The sequence below is a fragment of the Muntiacus reevesi genome, chromosome 1 (assembly GCF_963930625.1).
Source record: "Muntiacus reevesi chromosome 1, mMunRee1.1, whole genome shotgun sequence".
NCBI lineage: Eukaryota > Metazoa > Chordata > Mammalia > Artiodactyla > Cervidae > Muntiacus > Muntiacus reevesi.
Genome location: NC_089249.1, coordinates 46,926,558 through 46,942,817, shown reverse-complemented (window position 1 = coordinate 46,942,817; position 16,260 = coordinate 46,926,558). Strand labels below are relative to the sequence as shown.

The 16,260-nt window shown below is 40.4% G+C and overlaps 1 pseudogene; it reads left to right on the top strand.

The window, feature by feature from the left end:
- Positions 1 to 16,260, top strand: part of LOC136168512 (antigen WC1.1-like) — a 52,994-nt pseudogene that overhangs the window by 31,474 nt on the left and 5,260 nt on the right.

Here is a 16,260-nt window from a genome sequence, read left to right as displayed (position 1 = left end):
CTAGGAAAAGCACCTTCGGTGGTAAAAAGCTCACAAATATCTTGGCAAGAAAAAGAAGGTCAGCAGGGTATCTTCCAGCCTTATGTAGTATCTTCTCTCCCCTTCACATTATGGGGATGAGACATTTTAGCCCAAATGGGAATTTTGTTGTATAGCCCAGATGAAAAAGTATCAGCTCAAATGCTGCAAATGAAATATGATCCTCAAAAAGGGTTAAAAAAAAAAAAAAAACCCAGCAGGGCAGGTTATACCCTGTAAAACCACAAGTTAATAATCTACGATTGGGCTTAAGATATCCAAATTTATAATGGAGGCCATTGTTCGTACTGCTGACCCCATTACCTGGAAATCAGAAACCCCAGTATGGGTTGAACAATGGCTGTTAACATCAGAAAAACTGTCAGCAGCCACAGCCTTAGTACAAGAACAACTTGAGGCAGGACATATAGAACTCTCTAATAGCCCTTGGAATACCCCTGTATTTGTTATAAAAAAAAAATCTGGGAAATGGAGATTGTTGCAGGACCTTAGAGCAATAAATGCTACCATGAAAGATATGGGGCTCTGAAACTGGGACTGCCTTCCCCAGTTGCTGTCCCCAAAGGGTACAATGTGATAAGTTCTAGACTTGCAGGATTGTTTTTTCACCATCCCTTTGACTGTACAGGATAGGAAGAGGTTTGCATTTAGCCTACCTTCAACTAATTTTAAACAGCCCTATCAGAGATATCAATGGAAAGTACTTCCTTAGGAAATGAAAAATAGTCCTACACTTTGTCAAAAGTTTGTGGATAAAGCAATTCAAAGTGTTAGAAGCCAATATCCTGAAGTTTATTTGATACATTATATGGATGATATACTTTTGGCATATGCAGATAGAGTCATTTTATAAGAAGCTCTACAAAAACTTGAGGAAACTTTACAGAGCGAGGGACTTAAAATTGCTCCAGAAAAGATTCAAGTTAATCTTCCAATAACCTATTTAGGCAGACTCTTAAACTCAGAAACAGTCACTCATCAGCCTTTACAGCTGAGGACTGAACACTTGAATACTTTAAATGATTTCCAAAAATTATTGAGAGATATTAATTGGATCAGGCATTTTTTTAATATTAACTGCTACAGAATTAAAGCCTCTGTTCAATATATTACAAGGAAATGCTGATCCTTCTTCATCTAGAACTCTAACTCCTGAGGCAAAAGAGGTCTTGGCCCAGGTCAGACAGGCTTTGCAATAGTCTCAGATTCCCAGATGAAATTATGCTAAAGGTTGGCAGTTGATATTGCTTCCACAGCAGTGGCTCCCACAGGAGTGCTTTGGCAAAATGGACCCCTAGAGTGAATTCATTTGCTTGGAACTGCTAAAAAGGTCATGGCCCCATATCCTGGGCTTGTGGCTGGTTTGATTGTTAAGGGACGAAAACGAAGCACAGAACTGTTTGGTCAGGAGCCACAGGAGATTACTGTACCATACTCAAAAGAGCAATTGTATTCTTTGATAGGCCTCAATACAGATTGGCAGGTAGCTTTAGGCAGCTATTCAGGTCAGGTATTGCACCATATGCCTTCCAGTCCCATATTACAATTCATGTCCAAGCACCCAGTTATCTTTCCAGTGCTTTGTAAAAATAAACCTTTACAAACAACTTGTAATACATTTACACATGGGTCATCTAATGGAAAAGCAGCTATTCTTACAAAAAATATTAATAAGGTTATATTAACAAGAAAAACTTCTGCTCAAAAGGCAGAGTTAAGGGCTGTTATTGCTGCCTTTGCAATGTTTGCAGATCATGAGTTTAACGTCTTTTCTGATTCACAATATGTGGTAAGACTATTTCCCCATATCGAGACTGCAGTACTGCCCGAAAACAAACCCACTATTTTTCAGCTGCTCTCTGAACTGCAGCAGCAGAGTTGGAGCCAAAGTGAGTCATTTTTTGTAGGGCACATTCGCACACACTCTAAATTACCTGGTCCCTTACATGTATATAATGAACTTGCTGATGCTGTTACCAAACCTTACATTGCTACAGCTTTAGAAAAAGCTAAAGATTCTCATGCATTGCATCATCAAAATGCCTCAGTGTTAAGATGTCAATTCCAAATTCCTAGAGAGGCTGCACGAGAAATTGTGCAGGGCAATGCAGGAGAAATTGTGCAGGCCTGCGCCCATTGCCCTACAACACTGCCTTCTCTGACCTTTGGAGTTAACCCGAGAGGCCTACTCCCTAATGCATTGTGGCAGATGGATGTTACTCACATTCAGTCTTTGGTAAATTGCCCTTTGTACATGTCACTGTAGACACTGTGCCACAGTGGCTACTGCCCAAACGGGGGAGGCCTTCAAAGATGTGGTACAGCATTTGTTTATCTGCTTCTCTTACTTAGGGATTCCTAAAGCTTTAAAAACTGATAAAGCTCCTGTTTATACTTCCAAACCATTTAAAGATTTCTGTGCTAGATTTAACACTGCCCACTCTACAGGAATTCCCTATAACCCTCAAAGACAAGCTATACTAAAAAGAGCTCACCAAACCTTAAAAATTCAAATTACTAAATTTCAAGAAGGAGAATTTAAGTGCAGCTCCCCTCATGTTTTGCAGCATGCTCTGTTCGTGCTCAATAATCTCAACACTGATCTACAAGGTAATAAGGTCATGTTGCGTCATTGGAATCCGAAACACAATAACCCAAAACCCCTGGTGCGCTGAAAGGACCTTCTTTCCCGACATGGAGGGGACCTAACGTATTATTAACCAGCAGTCGAGGCCATGCTTGTGTTTTTCCACAGAATGCAGATTCTCCCTTGTGGATTCCAGATAGATTAATTCGACATGTCCAACAATCCATTAAATAAACAGCCCCCGATGCCTCGGATGACCAAAAAGAAATTGCCACCACCGCCATGCCCTCAACCGCCGCCAAAGAATCCCCTTGAAGAGACGTCCCTTCCATCCAGCTCAGCATCTACACCACCTCCTAAAGATCCTTCCATTGATCAGTTGGCCCGCCTATCACTCGCGGAAATGTCATCTCAGCATCATCATAAAAGACCACGGCTGCATCGACGACCTTTTCAAGCCACACAACGCGCCGATAGACCAACGTGGGGCCAAGTCAAGCGTCTCTGTCATCTTGCCACAAACATGATAAAATCTCGAAAGATTCCTGTTACTGCTGAAAACCACTTCCTTGCCATCTTGGCTCTACTTTCATGTCAGGTAGTATTGGTCTTTTCTCATGATGCTTATTAGACTTATTTTCCAGATCCACCAGTTTTACAGGTTGTTACTTGGGATAAAATGCCAATAAGGATAACTTCTGAATAAGCCTAAAGTGCTTGGAAGATCCTATTCTCCTTATCGTACAAGAAAATATCCAATTAATTTTAATTTTACATTTTATGGGTTAACTAGCAACCCACCAATTTGCTTTAATTTTCCACACAATGAGACTAAAAAAATGATGATTACACAGTCCAAGGTTGGCTGTATGAGAGCCTCTAAAAAGGCAATTGTAATTGACTCACCAACAAATGGCCAAAAGACCAGATATGTTTGGTCAATGTTCTTGAAATTGCCGAAAATCTTAGCTCCTCATATTCAAACTAAAGACAAGGCTCCACCACCTTATTCTTTTTTTTTTTCATTTATTTTTATTAGTTGGAGGCTAATTACTTTACAATATTGTAGTGGTTTCTGTCGTACATTGACATGAATCAGCCATGGATTTACATGTATTCCCCATCCCAATCCCCCCTCCCACCTCCCTCTCTACCTGATCCTTCTGGGTCTTCCCAGTGCACCAGGCCCGAGCACTTGTCTCATGCATCCAACCTGGGCAGTCCACCACCTTATTCTAAGTGTTTAGGATCTCCATCTAAATCATTTAATAAATCTGATAAAGTGTGGAATACAATTAATTATGATATAGGGTACCCACCATGAAAATTGTGTACTTATGATTCTTACATTGATTATAAAATTGCTGGAGGTAAAAATGTTGCAATAAATGATTAGAATAATCCAAATCCTAAATTTGATCCTAAAACTATTAAAAATTACACCAACGGATTTATAAATTGAAAAAATTCAACGGTGCCCTGGCCAGTGACTGCCTCTAGATGGCACCACAATGCCTTATTCCCTCCTATGTTAACATAAGATGGACGGACATGTACATTGACAGCCTGACTTATAGAGAGCTGTGGCAACAGCCAGCTCTATACTTTCAACTCGGCTCAATAAAACTATATTATACCATATTCAGGCTTGTTTACCATCACCTTATGCTTTGTATACTAATGACTCCAACAAACTGCAAATATATCCTAATTACACTAGAAGACCTACAATAGTTACTTGTGATCAATGCATACTGTTTACCTGTATAACTTCTTTTAATATTCAAGCCTTTGTTATTCTTAAAAGACCTCCTTATCTTATGATACCAGTCAATATTATGGATATTTGGTATGATAATTATAGATTGCTAGTTCTACAGCAAGTAAAAAATTTGCTTAAACCTCGTAGGGTGATAAGACTGTTGATTTTAGGGATCTCTGCATTGATAGCCTCTATAGCTTCAGTTACTGTTGCCACAGTTTCACTTTCACAGCAAGTGCATACTGCTCAGCATGTTAATGATTTGTCTATAAATGTTTCACTTACTCTTGCTACTCAAAAAACTATTGATAAAAAGTTAAAAGCTAAAGTAGATGCTTTTAAAGAAAGCTGTATTACATATAAAAACTGAGGTTCAGGCTTTACGTGTCCATTTGTCTCTTAAATGTCATGCAAAATATAGATAGATTTGTGTTACTCCTTTAAAACTTAATGATTCTTCATATTCTTGGGACCAAGTTCACAATCACATTGTCGAGATTTAGAACAGTTCTGATACTAGTATAAATTTAACCAAACTCCATCAAAAAATCAAAGACATAGGCCAATCTCACCCTGACTTTTCCGCCACTCAAACTGTGCCAATGACTTCTTTACTAGCCTTTCAGATTTCCTCTCTCACAACAATCTACTGTCATCTGTCTTAGAAATTGTGGCATCTATTTTTATAGTTGTAATTTTATTTCTTCTACTTCCTTGCATTGTTAGGATCCTGACCAAGAGCATCAAAGAGGTCTCTCTGGAACTCCATTCTGCTCTTCTAAAAAATAAAAAATGGGGAGATGTCGGGAGCCGCTGGGATGCGACCAGTCCATGACAAAGTCACAGGACGAGAGAGGAACCTGCAAGACAGCTCTTCCTCACACGGGCTGCCCCCGGGGGCCCGATATGTCCCCTCGGGAATCCCTGGGATGTACCCAGACTGTGATAAGGTCACGGGATGAGAGAGGAACCTGCAAGGCAGCTCTTCCCCTCGGGGTTGTCCCGGGGGCCCAGTATGTCTCTTTCCTCTTTCTGTCTTACTGTTGTTGGGCTTTTTATTAATTTTTGGAAATGTAATATATAGTAATAAGGCCTCCCTGGAAAAGTCCAAGCCTATTTAGAAATGCTCATGACTGCTCTGGTTCAGGACACGACCATAAACATCAAGTCAAAAAGGAAGAGGCCACAGGCATAGTTTGGCTGCCTGCTTAAAAGATTATAATGTTCTAGATTAGAAAAGAGTAGAGGCATTTAGATTTAGAAGTAGATATACTGCTTCTGTTTACTTGCTCCTTGGTTGAGAGGGTTTTCATTATTGCTATTTCCTTGCTGCTACTTGTCCATTGTTTCCGCTTTTTTAAACAACACAGAAGATTATGGGTATTTTTGTAGAGTTAGGAAATTGGGTACATAGGGTTTCAATAGAAGATTTATGTCAACCAGCTTCACTGCCATTACCTCACTGTCAATAGAGGTGTTTTGCTGCTTCATAGTTAATCACTGTAGACTTTGTAATTTTAGGTAAAGAAAAATGTCAGAGTTTTCACATGGTACTATTCTCAGAAATGTCAAACATGTTTGCGTAGCCCTTCCCATCTATTGTTTTATTATCTAAAGAATTCATACTATACCTGAAATTTGTGGAACATTTTTTTTGGTAGAGTGAAAATGTTAGACCATTGAGGCAAGAAGGCTAATGTACGGGACATTTAAGAAAAACCCCTGTAATTGGAAATGTTCCAGATGAATGCATAGGGGAAAAACATGGGAAAGAAAAATATTGACAGAAGCATGAAACCAATATCTGATGTAATATGTGGTGACTTAAGGGGGAGGTAACGTTCATTCCATAAAACCTGAGCTGTCCTAAAAATAAAAAAGCTTTTTCTTCCACGCAACCTTCTGTGTGTGTCTGTCCTCTTCCCCACCAATGCCACTCATCCCTTGGGTACTCCTGGACCCACTGGGGCTGGACTCCAGCGGAGTCCTTCCTGTGAAAATGCCCTGTGACTGCCCTGGGTGGTCCTGACTGTTCCCATGGAAACATGGCCTCTGTGATCTACTCAGGTAAGAGAGAGAAGGGCTACTGGTACCTAGGATGCTCGTGGAGTGAAATGTTTTCAAGAGCAGAGAGTGGGGGAAAACTGGCTTCAGATGTTAGAAGTTTCACAATGAAATACAGGTTCCATTGTTATTCATTCATTTTTCAGATCGGGGGCAAGAAACATTAAGGGAAATACATTTGTTAAGTAAACATGGCTATTTAAGTATAATCATGAAGAGTGATGTATAAGAAATAAGTATATACCTAGTCAGGGTTTTTTTCCCCCTGCTGAACCATATGAGAATTACCATACCCATCAGATTCCTTTACCAGATATCTCAGCATGTATTTCCTAAGTACAAAGACATTATTCAAATTCAGGAAATTCTGATTTCACAAGTTATTATTAACTGTTTTTTTTTCTGAAATACATCTGAACCTGAAGTTGTTTTCTTTTGGTTTCATAGTAGGAAAATTTAAATACAAATTCTGTATTTTTTAATAAATCAGAATTATTCAGATTTTCTGTTGGTTCTTGTGTCATTTAAACTGGTACTATTCAAAGAATTTTCACTTTAGCTAAATGTTTAAGTCTTGGTAAAGAGGAAATGATGTCAGCATCACGGTGGTATAAGATATCCCTCCTATTTGCTTCTCTTTATAGCAAGTAATTAACCATACATCCATGATTAAAAGAGCTTCTGCGAAAGTTGTGGGATCCAATATGAGGATGATCACTCACCTGGGCATCCAGTAATAGGCAGATAGATGTTGGCACAGACTGGACTCAGCAGAAGCTAGTGAACCTGTCCCAATCCCCTGGGCTATGGTGTTGCAAAATCTGGAAAAACCTGGTGAGTGCTGACTTGGTCAGACACCTAGGAAAATTGTTAGAAGTCCAGGATTCCTGAGGGGAGATTTCAGTACTCTGTTGAAGCCAAAATAAAAGTTTGAATGATTGGAGAGGATTAAAGAATTTTGCCAGTGCTGCCCCTCACTCTAAGGTGACACAGCATAAATTTGAACTATCCAGTGGGGCCTCTCCAATGGGGGAAAAGGAGAACAGTGAGCTAGTGCCCACTCAACACTGCCGGGGAAACCAATTTCTCTCCAGCAAAACCCAGAGTTCTGGGGTTGAACCTCCTTGACTGTGGGGAGAGAGGAAACATGAAAGGTCATTAGAAATGTCCAACAGAGTAAAAGGGATGCAACTCACACTGACTATGCTCAGGACTTAAGCAGGCAGCCCATCCATAAGCCTCTAGGAGAATGTCAACAAAATTCTCCCTCCCTAGGCCTAGGTGGCAGGATACTAGGATACTACAATTCCCTGAGTACTAAACTCATACTTACTGTCACCGTTCTGACAGCTGCTTTTGTATGTTCCCAAGTGTAGAAATGAGAGCAAACTCCAGTAAATGGAGTGATCTCGAAAAAATAGACTAGGGTCTGTGGACAAAGAGGTAACCACAGACTTGAGATGTAGCACAACATTCTGCAAAACAGAAGAGAGGTTTGCAACTGCCTGGTGAGTTATAAGCACCAGAGAAGGCATAAAAGCTTGTTTCTGTTACAAGAAGGAACAAGAAATGTAGAGCAAGTGAGTCTATATAAGGTCAGAGAAGAGTACACACTCCCTTAAGGTAATTAGTAAAGAGTTGATGGGGTGTCTTCTACATCTAAAGCAAAAGCAGCAGGGCAAAATTGCAAGGAACTTGAAGAATCAAGGAAAAATGTCATCAATTTGCAAAACTGACAAAGATACACATGTCAATGACATAAAACTTTGTAATCTAGCTCCTAAAGAATCCAACACAGCTGTTTTGAGGAAACTGAATGAACTACAAGAAAAGACAGAAAGACAATTCAATTAAGTCAGGGAAATAATAGATGAACAAAATGAGAAATTCAATAAAGACAAGTTATAAAAAGAATGAAATAGAAATTCTGGTGCTGAAGAATTTAATAAGTTAAATGGAAAAAATGCAATAGAGAGCATCTACAACAGAGTAGATCAAATTCAAGATAGAATCATTGGCTACAGGATATAACCTTTGAAATAATGTCAGTGGAGAACCAATGGAATGAGTAAAAAATAAGAAAGATATCCTATGTGATTCATCAGTCTCCATCTGACATACAAATATTATTAAAATAATTGGGGGTCTAGGAGAAGAGAGAGAGAGGGTAGGAGAAAGTGTATTTAAATGAATAATAGCTGTGAACTTTTCTAACTTGGGGAGATGCTTGAAAATTCAGGTTGATAAAGCTAATAGGTCACCCTATAAACCGAATGCAAAAGACCTTCTCTCAGAAACACTATAATTAAACTGTAAAAATATCAAAGATGAAGAATCATAGAAGTAGCAGAAAAATTATTGAATAAAGTGGAATAACTAAATGAATATAACGTGCTGTTTAAAATTTGAAACTCTACTGGTCACATGTAGGACTAGCTTGTTCACATTTCTTAGGGCCACAGATTGATGACTTATATAGAGTTTATCCATGTACACAGACTGTCTTCATGAATGATTAATGAAGCATAAAGCAAACATAAGTGGTATTTTTTTACAGTAGCAAAATATAGGGAAAATTTGGAAAAATTCCACTTAACATAGTATAAAAAAGTGAAGTCACTCAGTCATGTCTGACTCTTTGTGACCCCATGGACTGTAACCTACCAGGATCCTCTGTCCATGGGATTTTCCAGGCAAGAGTACTGGAGTGGGTTGCCATTTCCTTCTCCAGGGTGTCTTCCTAACCCAGGGATTGAACCATGTCTCCCGCATTGCAGGCAGACTCTTTACCGTCTCAGTCATCCGACTCCCTTTATCATAGTATGAAGACTGTTAAATATGTAGGAAGAAACTTAACAAAATATCTAAAGGACTTTACATTGAAAGTCACAGAGCATCTAAAAAAATAAAGATGTATACCAGGTTCATGGATTTGAAAACATAGGAGGGTTGTCAATTCTCTTCAGCTGATCTATATGATCAATCTAATCCTAATCAAAATCCAAGCAATATTTTTGTAGAACTTTATAACTCAATTCTAAATTGTATATTTAAATGTGAAGGAACTAGAATGGACAAAACAATTTTGAAAAAGAAGGGCAAAAATAGAAGCAAACTAACTTCAAGTTTCCTGCAACGTATTCAGAGCAATGTGGTCATTGAATAAGGATAGCTAAATAGATCAACAGAACATAAAATTTTAGCAATAGAAATCCAAAATCATATATAAGTTGAAATTCTACAAAGACAGAGATATTTCAAAAGGAAAAATATAATATCTTCAAAAAATAATCTGCTAACTGAATATCTGAATGGGAGAAAATGAACTGCTATCCTTATTTCACATTGTTAAGTCCCATTCTTCCCATCTTCACTCTGCAGAAAACCCCCAATCCATCAAAGTAGCTCCAATAAATGGCTATTCCCATATCAAATTCAATTATAAAACGTGTAGGAGAAAATATAAGAAAAATTACCATGATCCTGGAGAAGGCAAACATTTCCTAAGGCACGTAAGGCATTAATAATTAAAAAAATGAGAAGTGATTTTCATCAAAATTAAAATATTTTTCTTTTTGAAAGAAAACATTAAGAAAATGAAAAGACATTCAACTGATAGCAGGAAATTAATTGCAATAAATACATCTAACAGAGGACTTGTATCCTGAGTAAGTGAAAAATTTATAACAAAAAAATAAGAAATATCCAGTTTAAACGTGGGCAAAAGATTAAGAAAGACAACTCCCCAAAGATGATATACAAATAGCCAATAAATAAATGAAAAGATAATCAATATCTCTAGTTATTAAGGAAATTCAAATTAAAACATGAGAGATAAATTCACAAACTAGAATGGCTAGAGTTAAGAAGACTGACAATTCCAAGTTTGGAGAAGGATATTGATCCACTAGAACCATCATATACTGATGATAATAATGTATAAGAAAACGGCTCTTAGACAACTTTATGTTACTCAAAATTTCTATTACCCAAGAGGAATGAAAAGATATGTCCATAAAAAATTTAAGCTAGAAAAGTCAGAATATTTTTATTTAAAAAAAAAATACCACTCTAATTTTCTTTAGAGAAAGAATGGAAAACAAATTATGGCATATTCAACAATGTAAGGATTTAAACAATACAAAGAATAAACTACTCATAAATCCAACTACACAGAAAATCTCAGTGCATGCTAACTGAAAGAAGCCACGTGAAGGGGATTACCTATTGTATGATTTTATTAAATCCTAGAAAACACAACTAATCTATTGTTGTAACCTGGAAGGGCTAGTTTTAAATTTACACTGAATCTTCTGTGACTTTAACTCTTTTTTCTTATTGTAAACCTACATGATGGCCTGCCTCAGGAAGATAACCTGAATTGCCCACCTGTGAAGAAACGCTGGGCTGGATGAAGCACAAACTGGGATCAAGATTGCCGGGAGAAATATCAATAACCTCAGATATGCAGATGACACCACCCTTACGGCAGAAAGTGAAGAGGAACTAAAAAGCCTCTTGATGAAAGTGAAAGAGGAGAGCGAAAAGGTTGGCTTAAAGCTCAACATTCAGAAAACTAACATCATGGCATCTGGTCCCATCACTTCATGGCAAATAGATGGGGAAACAATGGAAACAGTGACAGACTTTATTTGGGGGGCTCCAAAATCACTGCAGATGGTGACTGCAGCCATGAAATTAGAAGCTGCTTGCTCCTTGGAAGAAAAGTTATGACCAACCTAGAGAGCATATAAAAAAACAGAGACGTTACTGTGCCAACAAAGGTCCATCTAGTCAAAGCTATAGTTTTTCCAGTAGTCATGTATGGATGTGAGAGTTGGACTATAAAGAAAGCTGAGTGCTGAAGAATTGATGCTTTTGAACTGTGGTGTTGGCGAAGACTCTTGAGAGTCCCTTGGACTGCAAAAGATCCAACAAGTTCATCCTAAAGGAACTCAGTCCTGAACATTCATTGGAAGGACGGATGCTAAAGCTAAAACTCCAATACTTTGACTACCTGATGTGAAGAACTGACTCATTGGAAAAGGCCCTGATGCTGAGAAAGATTGAAGGTGCGAGAAGAAGGGGTCGACAGAAGATGAGACGGTTGGATGTCATCACCGATTAAAAGGACATGAATTTGGGTGAACTCCAGGAGTTGGTGATGAACAGGGAGGCCCAGCGTGCTGCAGTCCATGGGGTCGCAAAGAGTCGGACATGACTGATCGACTAAACTGAACTGAACTGAAGGACTGTAAGGAAATTAAACTAATACATTCCCCTGCCCGAGGACAGTCATTCTAGGGGACATTTGCAAGGGTTGAGTAGTCTTTTTACTTTGTTTCCTCATCTCTTCCTCATCTCTGATCCATAAAAGAACCTGGCAACCAGGCCCTGACAAGATGGTTATTTTGAGGTGCTAACCTTATATCCACCCCTCAACTGTCTTCTCCATTAAAGTCTCTTCCTTGCCTCAACCGCTCATCTCTTGGATTCATTGTTTTGTTGTGTGGTGAGCAGAGTGAGCTTGGATTTGGTAACACTGTGATAGAAGATGGATCAGTATTTGCCCGGGTCTGCGTTTGTTGGGCTTTTATTGGTTGCAAAAAGCATGTAGGAACTTTTGGGGTAATCCTATATATTCTGAATTTTAATTGTGGTAGTGGTTACACTGGCACATGTGATTGTCAAAACTTATGAAAAGATGCTCAATATATTTTATTGTGTGAATAATTATACCTCAGGAAAGAAGGTTTTACTATCTGTCTTCTGTTTTTAGCTTAATTCTACTTTAGTAAAAAAAATATTTTTTAAAAAATGATTTTAGCCCTTAAAAATTTTTTTGGATCCGACTTTTTGTATATGATAAGCCCTAATAAATGGCCTGTAAGTGTTTGGAATAAGGTGTATTCTGTAATTTTGAGATGTATGTTTATTAAATGTGTTAACTTAAAAAATAGTCACAACCTAGAAGTTAAGAGTTATGTTCTATTTGGTGGGAATTCTCAAGACTTTGAGCCTGGGGGACAGCATGTCAAGCAGCCTTGAGAAAGTGCTCCAAGGAAGTGGGGAAGGAGTCAGGTTATATCGAAGCTGCAACAAAGGAGGCGGATAGTATGAACATCAAAGATTATTGTTAATTAAGGAAAATCAGATAACTTAGCACTCTTCTATACATGGGAAGATGCAAGCAGCCAGGCTCACTGAATTCATTCTTTTTATGTGCATCTCAGCTATCTGGGGCCAGGATCCAGCTTCTTGATTTTATTACATCCTTAGTTCTCTGATCACTGCTCACTGTAGGCAGTCGAGGCAGCTGACAGCTGCTGGATCACAGGCATTGTTCTTCTTTTGGGGTTTCCTTCGTGGTGCCCTCCAGGCTCAGAGATTCACATTTGGAGGCTCCAAATTGCTGATGGCTGTGGCATTCTTGTTTACTGACCTGGCAGGACATACTCTATTTTGTAATCACACCATTCACATCTTCTAAATATTTAGTGATTGGTTTTGCTGCTTCACTACTGAGTTACTGAGGCTGAGAGTGTTTTCCAGTTACTGTTCCCATGAAACAAAATTAGTTTTAAATCTAGACTTAAAGCAACCATTTTATTCTGCATAATACAGATCACCATGCATTTTTCCTTCAGCCCCAGTGGTGTTTCCTCACTTCCTTTCAGTCCTAATCGACAGCATTGCCCAAGCCCATCAGGTTTCTGCTAATAATCTCCTCCACCCCATCTAGCTTCTGCCTGTTACTTTGTTCCAAAAGCAATGTCACCAGTTTTAGGTGGCACCCCAAATTTGAGTTATTATGGATAAAGATGCTATGCATATGCATATACAAGTCCTTTTGAAAACAATACAAACACTTCATTTGCCTTCATAAATTTTTAGTGATATTTTACGTGTTTAGTTACTATTGTTGCATAACAGAATTTCCCTCAAAATTTACCAGCTTAAAACTCCTTTTAATCTTTTCTCACAATTTCCTGCATAAAGAATTACAGATGTGCTCAGATTTGTATTTGTTTTGGAGTCTTAGCAGGTTGCAGCCCAGTATCAGCTGGGGCTGACATCATCTGTGGAAACAACTGGGCTGGGGATCCAGGATGGTTCATGAACAAGCCTGGCAGCTGGGTTGAACTGAGTGACCTGGGACCTGCACGTGACAGTCTCTGCAGGACAGAGCCTCAACAGGGCAGACTTGCCTTAAAACAAAGTCCTAAGTGATGACACAGGAAGCTGCCTGAGTTTTCAGACCTGCTGCTGAGAGTCAAACAATGTTACTTTCACTCCCTTCTATTGCTTACTAGAAATTCACGAAGGCCAGAAGAGCTTCAAGAGAAGGAGACATACATCTGAATTCTCAGTGGATATGACAGTAAAAATTTTGTGGATATGTTAAAAACTTCCAGCCCTCCCAGCCCTCTGATCATTGCTGTTTCTGCAGGAAACCAGACCCAGGTGCTGCCCCAGTGCAATGACTCCCTGTCTGAAGTAGCAGGCTCTGCGGCTTCAGAGGAGAGCGTCCCCTACTGCTCAGGTGAGGGTCCCATAGGACAGAAGACCTTTTCATTCCCCAGATCACGGCCCCATTGTCCGATTTCTCTCTCCTCAGACAGCAGACAGCTCCGCCTGGTGGACGGGGGCGGTCCCTGCGCCGGGAGAGTGGAGATCCTTGACCAGGGCTCCTGGGGCACCATCTGTGATGACGGCTGGGACCTGGACGATGCCCGCGTGGTGTGCAGGCAGCTGGGCTGTGGAGAAGCCCTCAATGCCACGAGGTCTGCTCACTTCGGGGCAGGATCAGGGCCCATCTGGCTGGACGACCTGAACTGCACAGGAAAGGAGTCCCACGTGTGGAGGTGCCCTTCCCGAGGCTGGGGGCGGCACAACTGCAGACACAAGCAGGACGCGGGGGTCATCTGCTCAGGTCTGCGCTGCACACTGTCCACAGTCTGGGGGAAGGGTGGAACCCTGGAGATCGGGGTCTGAGCCCTGAGGGAGAGATGCTGAAAGGACCAGAGTAGGAGGCTTCCTCCCATGGAGGCTGTCTTTTCAGCAGACGTTAAGAGGGGATGCTTTCACTTCCTCCTGCAGCAGCTGAGATTCTGGTCCTTTCTTCCCAGCAGTGTTTCCTGGCAGAGCCGTTTCTCACAGTTTCCACGTGAAAGCAGGGCTCTTTCCTCTGTTCCCTGTGGCAGTACAGTCTGGAGATCCTGTTGACTTTGTAATGAAAGCACAGATTTACTCTGTTCAGTTCTGTAGCTAGGAGTCTGACGAGGGTCTCTGTGGGCCAACATCCCAGTGTCCAAGGGGTGAGTTCCTCCTGGAGGGTATGGGGAGGACTCGTGTCTCAGCCTTTCCTGGCTTCATTGTGGCCTCATTCCTTGTCTCAGAGCCCTCTTTCTTCTTCTTCAGACAACATTTTCTCCTCTGACCTTTCTTCCATGTCTCATCTCCCTCTAAACACAGTCAAGAAGAGAATTCCAGTTTTGCAGATGGTAGGTCTAAGGATGTGATTGTGTGTATGCATGTTGAATTTATCAGTAATGTCTGACCCTTTGTGACCCCATGGACTATAGCCCGCCGGGTTCTCTTGTCCATGGGGTTCTCTAGGCAAGAATACTGGGGTGGGTTGCCATTCCCTTCTCCAGGGGATCTTTCTGACCCAGGAATTGAACCTGGGGTTCCTGCATTATAGCAGATTCTTTACCATCTGAGCCACCAGGTAAGCCCAAGAATATGATTACATTGGGTTTACTTGGTTAATGCATAATGTTGTAGGCTAGTATCACAATCCCAAGGTCCTAAGTTTCTAGTCTTAAAAATATCTGCTAAGTCTGTTTTGAAATGAAAGGTAACATTCACAGCTTCCAGGGATTAGGACCTAGACAATTGTGGTTCATTATTCTGCCCATCTCTCCAATATCCACATCACTTCCCTTTCACATACTCTTTTAGAGATTTTGTCAGGAAGCATGATTCAGCTCCCCTCCCTATAGAAGTCCAGGTTGGTCTTCCTCTTTGTTCGTATCCACTACATCATAGTAGTAGAAGTAGAAAGATAAGGGATAAAGTCAGTTGAACTGGAGACAAATCTTATCTTCAGTCTTGTCACCTAGTGGGTATCTCCTCCCCAGCAGGATTAGGAATTTATGGCCACAGCTTCTTGAGGAGAGGAAAACCCAGAGCACTGAGTGGAGTGCTCACTGTGTCCTGTCTCCTCCTATTTCAACCAGAGTTTCTGGCCCTCAGGATGGTGAGCGAGACCACCAGTGTGCTGGGTGGCTGGAAGTTTTCTACAACGGGACCTGGGTCAGTGTCTGCCGCAGCCCCATGGACGACATCACTGTGTCCGTGATCTGTAGACAGCTTGGCTGTGGGGACAGTGGAACCGTCAGCTCTTCTCTTGCTCTTAGGGAAGGTTCTAGACCCCGGTGGGTGGATGGAATCCTGTGTTGGAAAACTGACACCTCTCTCTGGCACTGTCCTTCTGACCCTTGAAATTACAACTCATGCTTTCCAAAGGAGGAAGCCTACATCACATGTGCAGGTGACTTATGTCTGTTTCTGTGTCTGTCCCAACCCTGTAGGGTGTTGTTAGAGTGATTTTATATTTTCCAATCTAAGGGATGAGTTGAAATTGAGTCTATAAAATGTGCGTGTGTGTGTTTGTGTGTCTCTGTGTCTGTTTGTTTGCTTTTGTTGTGGGATGTAGAAACTGGTAAACAAGTAAATAAAGTTCTTTCAACTGGTGCTAAGATGCAGTGAATGTCTCAGCCCAGTAGATAATGAGCCTCTGTTT